At 46.5% G+C, this 7,871-nt stretch overlaps 1 long non-coding RNA gene across 1 annotated transcript; it reads left to right on the forward strand.

The window, feature by feature from the left end:
• Nucleotides 1-273: 273 nt before the first annotated feature.
• LOC147581133 (uncharacterized) lies at nt 274-2,721 on the forward strand. The gene is made up of 3 exons (XR_015250851.1): nt 274-544; nt 1,888-2,015; nt 2,497-2,721. It is a non-coding gene; the product is annotated as an uncharacterized LOC147581133 (long non-coding RNA).
• The last annotated feature ends 5,150 nt before the right edge of the window (nt 2,722-7,871 follow it).

A 7,871-nucleotide genomic window follows, 5' to 3' on the forward strand; every position in this document is an offset into this window, starting at 1 on the left:
TATCTTCTGGTTCTGCTGTGCTGTGGGGATAGAGAAGGTTGCACTCCACTCCTTTTGGCAGGAAGAGTAACTTCCTCATTGAGGTCAGGATTGAAAATGAATTTCCCCATTGGGCAGAAAGAAGGAGGCCCACACTTCCTGTGTAGTGTTATTAATTGGCCGCCCCTCCCCTGCCTGTGGCTGTTCTGGATCAGGACTGTGGTGCTTAACCATTTCCTGCCCCAAACTGGGGAGGCTACGAAGGCACTGTGTGAGCGATAAAGTACTTTCTAGTTAATGATTAGATTTTGTGGACCATCACTCATTGGGTATTGAGCTACCTCAGCTGGCCCTGCCTCTGCCACGGGGGAGACCTCAGGGTCCAAGAATTGTCCCCTGGGAGCAGGAAAGCCAAGTCCAGAAGGAGAGGGACAGGGGCTGTGGAAGATATGACAGCAGTGTCCTTGCCTGAGGAGCATACTTAGTGCATCTTTCTCACTCCCATCCCCACAGACAGAATTACAGTATCTCATCTCAGATGGGCCTCGAAAGACATTCTTTACAGGTAAGGCCTCTCTCTTCTCCTTTGCCTAAAATTCATGTCATTCTCATCGAAAGTATAGTAACCTGATGACATGGGAACATTTAAAACCTATCTGTGACTTCACAAATGACATTGACACTGAAGTGTGGAGTTGGGAGTCCTTAGGTTGGTATGTTTGCACATCCCAAACTTCCTGGATTGCATTCCTGTAACTTTGGAGTCCTCTCTTGCCCACAGAGTCATAGATCATAACAGTTTGGAGCTGGAATGGACTTTACCGTTCATGTTGTTCAACGCACCCACTTACGTATTTACGCACATGGGGGGACTGAGAAAGGCTGAGTGGCTTGGCAGGTAGCTAGTGACTGGCAGTACCCAGATGAGAACCTGGGTCTTCGTGGACTCTCAGTCCAGTGCTCCTTCTATCGGCCACCACAGCAATTAAAACTAACTACTGGTTTTGCAGCCTTGATGGGTGTGAATTGTGTTCCACAGAAGCAAAGCCCAGAGAAGATTAATGGTGCACTGGTAAATGTTTAACTAAGGGCTCTCTGGGGGAAAAAATGCACACACACACACACACACACACACACACATTTAATATACATTTTTGCTGATATGAAGGATGAGCAGCACACAATTTACAAATAATAATAAGGTATGCACTCTTTGTTATAAAAGGGATTCTCACAGAATGCTTTTGTTGATTTTTGTTGAATTCTTGTACCTGTACCTGGTTTCAATTGCTGAACGACTATTCGGTGATATTTCCCTGTATGGTAACATATGAGACAAAAGTAAGACCATAGAGACATAGGTTGGAACTTTGCTCATTCATCAATGACACAAGCAACTTCTTTTCTAGACCAAATTCTACTTTCCGAATACTAGAACAATATTTCCTCAAATTTTTGCGCTATCCACAATGTAACAGCCGTAGATATGACATGTTTTTAAGTTAAATTCTCATTATTAACATTTTGCATCACTTTCTTAAGTCCAGACAATTAACATAATCATAAACCAAGCCCTGATTTCTAGCATACGCTGGTTTCTGTGGTGTAAATATTTTCACCACAATCGATTGCAAACTAACAATGTGACACCATTGAACTTGGAGTTGGCAAGACCCAGGCAGTGCCACCTCATTATGCAATATTTCCACTGTTTGGATATAACAGGTATGAATAACCTCAGGAGCACAGATAACAGTATAATGTGGTAAAATAATTGGGAAGTGATGAGTTTGGGGCATCTTTTAATTTTGTGTTTAGCATTTCTTATTTAATTGTAATGCATGCAATTTAATATCTAAAAATGTCTGTATTTAACAAAATATTCCTGAAATATTCCTGAAAATGGAGAATTGGCTCTCGTGAGCTGACAGGACGAGGCCCCAGCACATACCAGCAGAAGACGGGTAGAATGGTCCTGCACTTCTCAATGTCTGCCCAAGGCCACTGGGCGGAGGCCATGGACAATGGCCATCTGGGTAAGAAGGTCTGGGCAGAACTCAGGCTGAGGGATTCAGGGCAGATTTAAGAATATGGATTAGATCCCATGTAGTAAGTAACTCAAGGTGTTTTCTTGGTACATCTTTCTAAAAGCTCCTGGAAGTAAACAGTTTTCAATATTAAGGAAATTTAAATATTAAAGAAATTGAAAGGAAAAAGGGGGGGGAAGGGGAAAGAGAAATAGGAAGGAAAACAAGGACTATTTTTTTTTTTAAATGTCCTTTATTGAGAAAGTGATTTGTTGACACAAAATCCCAGGCTCGCTTTTGTGGACACCCCCAGCCCTGCCCACATGTGCTCTGTGGACAGTACCGGCCCCACCCGTGGGCACTCCTTCGGTGAGGACCTGACCTCTTACTGCTTTGGAAGGAGAGGATGAGATTACCAGAGCTTTGGATCCATTTTTGGATCAAATGAAAACGGCAGGCTAATCCTTAGTGTGCTGCTCTCCTCTTACAGATGCTGGCCTCACTGTCGGGGCGGGGCTTCAGGTCTCTAACCGCCCCAGCCCCAGGACAGCAGTGGAAAGTCACATGCAGCTCAGGATGCCCACAGAGCCCCTCCTGACCTCAGTCACCTGGTGAACCCATCTCTCCAGATCACTCTGGCGTCTCTTTCTCCGTGGAGCCTTCAGGGATGATGTCCCCAGGCAGTTTCCCACTCTCTCCTCCTTTCTGCCACAGCATTTGTGACAACACTATACTTACTATAGTAAGACTCACTATGTCTTTTTGTTCACTCATCCTTGTTCCCAAAAAGACCGTGGGCTCTTTGAGCGTCTTCTCTGGTCTGTGCCGAGTGCACAATGGTATCTCGATAGATCTTAGACGCTAGATCACCTTGTTCAGTCATTCTCAAACATCTATGCATGAGAATGACCCAAAGAAGGGGTTCAAATGCAGATTCTCAGACCCCAGTTGAGCAATTGTGAAACCTGGGTCTTTCATTAAAGATCAGGCAATTGTGGCGCACATATGTTCACAACCCACCCTTTAAGAAATACAGATTTGTTCAAACTTCCCATTTTGCAGGTGGAGAAACAGAGGGCTGGGGATGCAGTCCTGATTCAAGACCCTTAGCTACTTAGCGCAGTGGGACAGCATGGTACTTTGAACTAGAACTATCTTAAATTCTCATGAAGTGAAGTAAGCGAACCACAGCCACGCTGAGGATTAGTATTCGGAACGTTAAAAATACCGTGAGCTAAAATAATTGCGTACCACACCTTAAAACAGTGACAAGACTCTCCATGGCCAGATGCCTCTGCCGCGGTCCACGATGAGATGATGGTACCTTTCTTCCTGTTACTGGCAGGGTCTCCTTAGAATTTGAAGTGTTTTCTTGCTGACGCCAGAACAATGACTTCTGCCTCTAAAGTGTCATTTGCCTCAATGGCTGCCCAAAGAGGCCATCTGGCACAAGCTCTAGTGCCCGCGGGTGCGCCCTGCCCACCTTCGGAGGCTGTCAGTTTGCCGCCGCAGGCACAGGGCCCCGAAGAAGAGCCGGTGGTCAGATGTCTGGCTCACGCCTATTTTTATGGGCGAACCCTTATTTCATCTGCCCATTTGGTGAGTGCCATGCGTGCTGGTTACCGCCTTGGACAGCAGGTGCCACCTAGAGGGCCCTGTGACTGCTTCCGTGGTTTCACAGTGGCAAGCTGGGTGGCCTCGGGGCCCCAGGGAAGCTCTGCAGCCACCCGCTAAGGGTTACACCAGCCCCCATGCGGGCCTGGCACTTCGGCTTTAGAGGAGACAGTCGCCAGGGGAGCCCAGGAAGGATAGAAGAAGGCTATCTGGCTGGTTCCTAGCTTCCAGCTTCCTCGCTTGGTGGGACTCCGAGAGGAAATGAGCAGGAACTCTGTTCCTCGGCCACAAGGTGTCAGCAGTGGGCTGGCCAGGTGCGAGCTCTGCGCGCAGCCCCAGGAGGAAAGCGCCGGCGAGCACACAAGGTGCTGCCGGTCGCCTTTGAAACTCCTTATTTGGAGGAAGCGCCTTTCTCATTAGAACAGCACATTGATTAAGGTACCAAAAGACCCGCCTTTCGGTCTTGCCTGTGGACTAACCACATGCCTCCATCTGCCCTCAGAAGAGCGAAGCCGCCGCTGCAGGGCCTTGACTGGAAGAGGTCCCACAGGTGGGGGTTGGGGGTAACGCCGCAGGAAGCGGTGACGTACAGAAAAGAATGGGGGCACAGAAGAGAGTAGGACATGGACATGAGTTCTGGCTTGTTTACTTGCTCACTGTGAATTTGGAGTCTGGGTTTGCTTCCCCATTTCTAAAATGCCATATTCCCCATTTTTCAAATGGCAACAGTCACAGGATCGTTGTGCGGATCAAGTGAGACGAAATGATTTGCAAACCATGAGGTACCACATACGCATGGGTGCCGTGGTTGGGGTTCATCTTTCCACCCGAGTTGTGTCACAGGGCTTCCTCCAGACTGGAGGAACAGAGCCCAAAGCAGGGGAAGGGGCCAGCTCTTCTCCATGTGGGTCACTGGAGTCCCCTGTGTGAGCCTTCGGCCATAAACTCCTGATCTGGCCTGATAGAGTCATCTTCTAGCAAGATTCTTCCTGGATGCCTTTCCATGGCTTGTTTCCAAGCAGAAAGCTGGCAACGGCTGCTCACTCTTCCTTCTTCACTGAGCCTTCTTTTCCATATTGGAAGAAGATGAAATGCACATTTCAGAATGTAAGTTTTTCCTGTAGGACACTATCCCCAATGGTGGAGTGATGGAGAAAAATATTAGATGAAGTCAGGGGATAACTGAGTAACATACTGATTTATAAACTCATGGAATGAAATGAAGGCGTTTTTTCCACTGGTGGGGTTATTTATTATGTCCTAGCTGGCCAGCTCCCAGGGTTGAAAAGGCTTTGGTTCCTGAGTAGTAGAAATAGCAGGAACCAATTTTCTCCACTGCTCCTCTTTCAAAAACACAGGTCTTTTGGTACCTCAGCTGATGCTGAAATACATCCAGTCATAGGCCCAACTCGGGATTCTCCTGCTCAACACCTCATTGGGGTGAATGGGACTGTTGCCCAGATCCCATCACTCTGGGATGATGGCAGAGAGGTGAGGCTGTTGCCACAGGTCACTGTGCTGTGGACCCTTTCCTGGGGCCCATCCCCTGGTGGAAACCAACTACCCTGAAACCATCCCACAAAAAACCCTGATGGGATTTTGATTGTAATTTTACTAAGTTATATATCAATTTATGGAAAAGCGACACCTTCATGGCATAGAGTTTTTCCTTCCATGAACATGGTGCTTCTTTCCATTTATTCCATTTCTCCTTTATATCTTTCAAGAAAAAAAATTTGTTTCTTTGTAAAGGAAAATTTGTTTCTTTGTAAAAATTTGTTTCTTTGCACATCTTATGTTAGATTCATTCCTAGATAAGTTACAGCTTTTTATTACTTTTCTGATGGTACCTTTAAAAATATCTACTTTTTTTTTAACCTTTAAATTTACATCCAAGTTAGTTAGCATATAGTGCATGCCAGTACATAGAAAAACAATGTGTGTGTGTGTGTGTGTGTGTGTGTGTGTGTGTGTGTGTGTGTTGATAGCAATTGACTGAAGCCTTATTAGTTCTGTACTTTGTCAATTGCTTTGGATTTTCTGTGTAAAATAGTCATATCAAATAATGCCAGTATTAGTTTTTCCTTTTCGATCCTGATATGTTTTATTTCTTTTTGTTTTCGTACAGTGCTGACTAGCATTTGAGGTCATCCTGCAAACAGTGATTTGTTTAGGATTTGGGGGTATAGGTTCATAAGTGAGATTAGCTTGCAATTTTCCTTTCAGTCATAGTTCTCTGCCCCTAAAATACAAGGACTTGCTCTTAAGATGCCAGGAGTACATTTTATTTATCACGAGGGAAGGTTGGGGTGGCTCAGTGGTTGGGTAACCGACTTCGGCTCAGGTCATGATCTCACAATTCGTGAGTTCGAGCCCCGCATCGGGCTCTGTACTGACAGCTCAGAGCCTGGAGCCTGCTTCAGATTCTGTGTCTCCCTCTTTGTCTCTGCCTCTCCCCCACTCGTACTCTCTCAAAAATGAATAAACCTTAAAAAAAATTTTTTTTATCACTAGGGAAAGTTAAAAACATGAAGGTTATTGTCTTTAGAAAAAAGGGAGATGGATAAGAACAGAGAAGCAAGGGGAAGGAATGGTAACTGTGCTGGGGAGAAGGGGGAGTTTGGGCTAATTCAAAGTGAGCCCCCAGCCCAACAAACAGCTACAAGAACTTTTCTCCTTTTACCGTTGAGGGCTTCCCCACACATCACTTAGAAAGGGGGGCAGGAGGGGCATACTTCATGGGGAGATGCTTCTGTACTGCTTAAGAGACTTGGTTGCAGAGGAAGAGCTCTGTATCCTACATGCACGGGGGCAGTCACTCAGTTTTGTTTCCTCAGTCTTCCTCCCTCCCTTCCTCAGATGAGAGCACACTTTCTTCCATTAGACAATTGCTCCTCCATGCTTATGTCATCAGTTTCGACGAGGCCACCAGTCTGTATATGCTGCCTCGTGCCCCGCTTGGGCGTGTGGCCCAAGCCTGGCCTGCTCTCTGGCCTTAATGATCAGTACATATGGTGGACAGGAGGCTCAAGATGGTCTCATCGGAGTCATTCATGAGATGAAATGTGCTGATAGTGTTAGTGACTCTCCCTTTCCTTCCTCTTGGATGCTGAGCTGGCAGGAGGTAATTCTGGAACCGCCTCCTGTCATTTCCCTTTCTTCTCTCCTCCCCGCTGGACAGAGTTCCTTGAAGGAAGAATGAGATCAACACAAAGAGAGAAGCCGAGATGGAAAACTGAGAAACGGCCCTGCTGACGGACTCTGAGTCCCTGGTTCCACCCCTGTGTCCCCCAGTTAAATAAGCTGAATGTGATCCCCCCCTTTTGGCTTAAGCTAGCTTTGCCCCCGGACTCACTCGTGGTGAAATCTGCTGAATGAGCTCAGGGGCTGGGATAGTGAGCTGCCTCTGTGCTCTCCGTACAAATCCCTCTTGCAATCATGCAGCTTGTGACATTTGCTAGTGATGATTCAAACAAGCTGCCGTCATTTACTGGTGGGTAGGAGGGGGATGGAGCCCCCTGACAGAGACACTAGAGTGGTTGCTCCAAAGAATCCCCAGGGTCCTGTGCCACGAGAGTGCTGAACACATCAGCACACGTGCCCAGTGCTATGTACACTCAGGTATCCTTTTGGTCATTGCTTGTGTTTAGAAATAGGTGATACCTTGAAGGGGCTCCTCCCTTCGGGTAGGCCATTTTTGCCAAGAATTATTTAAAAAATTTTTTTAAACATTTATTTATTTTTGAGAGAGAGAGAGACAGAGAGTGAGCAGGAGAGGGGCAGAGAGCGAGGGAGACACAGAATGGCAAGCAGGCTCCGGGCTCTGAGCTGTCAGCACAGAGCCCGTAGTTGGGCTGGAACCCACAAACCATGAGATCATGACCTGAGCCGAAGTCTAAAGCTTAACTGACTGAGTCACCCAGACACCCCAAGGATTATTTAATAAAGGAATAGGCTGAGGGATCCACTTTCCAATGAGGGAAAGCCTTGTCTGTCACGTAATACCCCTGCCCCCACCCCCACCTTGAGCCCAGGCATGCTGGTGTGCAGCAGGATTTGATGTCCAATTGTACATGCTGTGTGAAGAAGACTGGTGTGAGGTCACGAAGGCCAATGTTCAATCTACAAAATGGTGATTTCCGTTCATTTTTGCTTGTGATGCACAATGTGGTTTTAAAGTTCCAAAGAACAAGGTTTCTTGAAAATATCTTATTTTTTTCCTGATAACCAAACATAGAAGCAGCACTAAAA

This window comes from Puma concolor, chromosome B2 (assembly GCF_028749965.1).
Source record: "Puma concolor isolate L17-30 chromosome B2, mPumCon1.1.hap2, whole genome shotgun sequence".
Classification (NCBI taxonomy): Eukaryota; Metazoa; Chordata; class Mammalia; order Carnivora; family Felidae; genus Puma; species Puma concolor.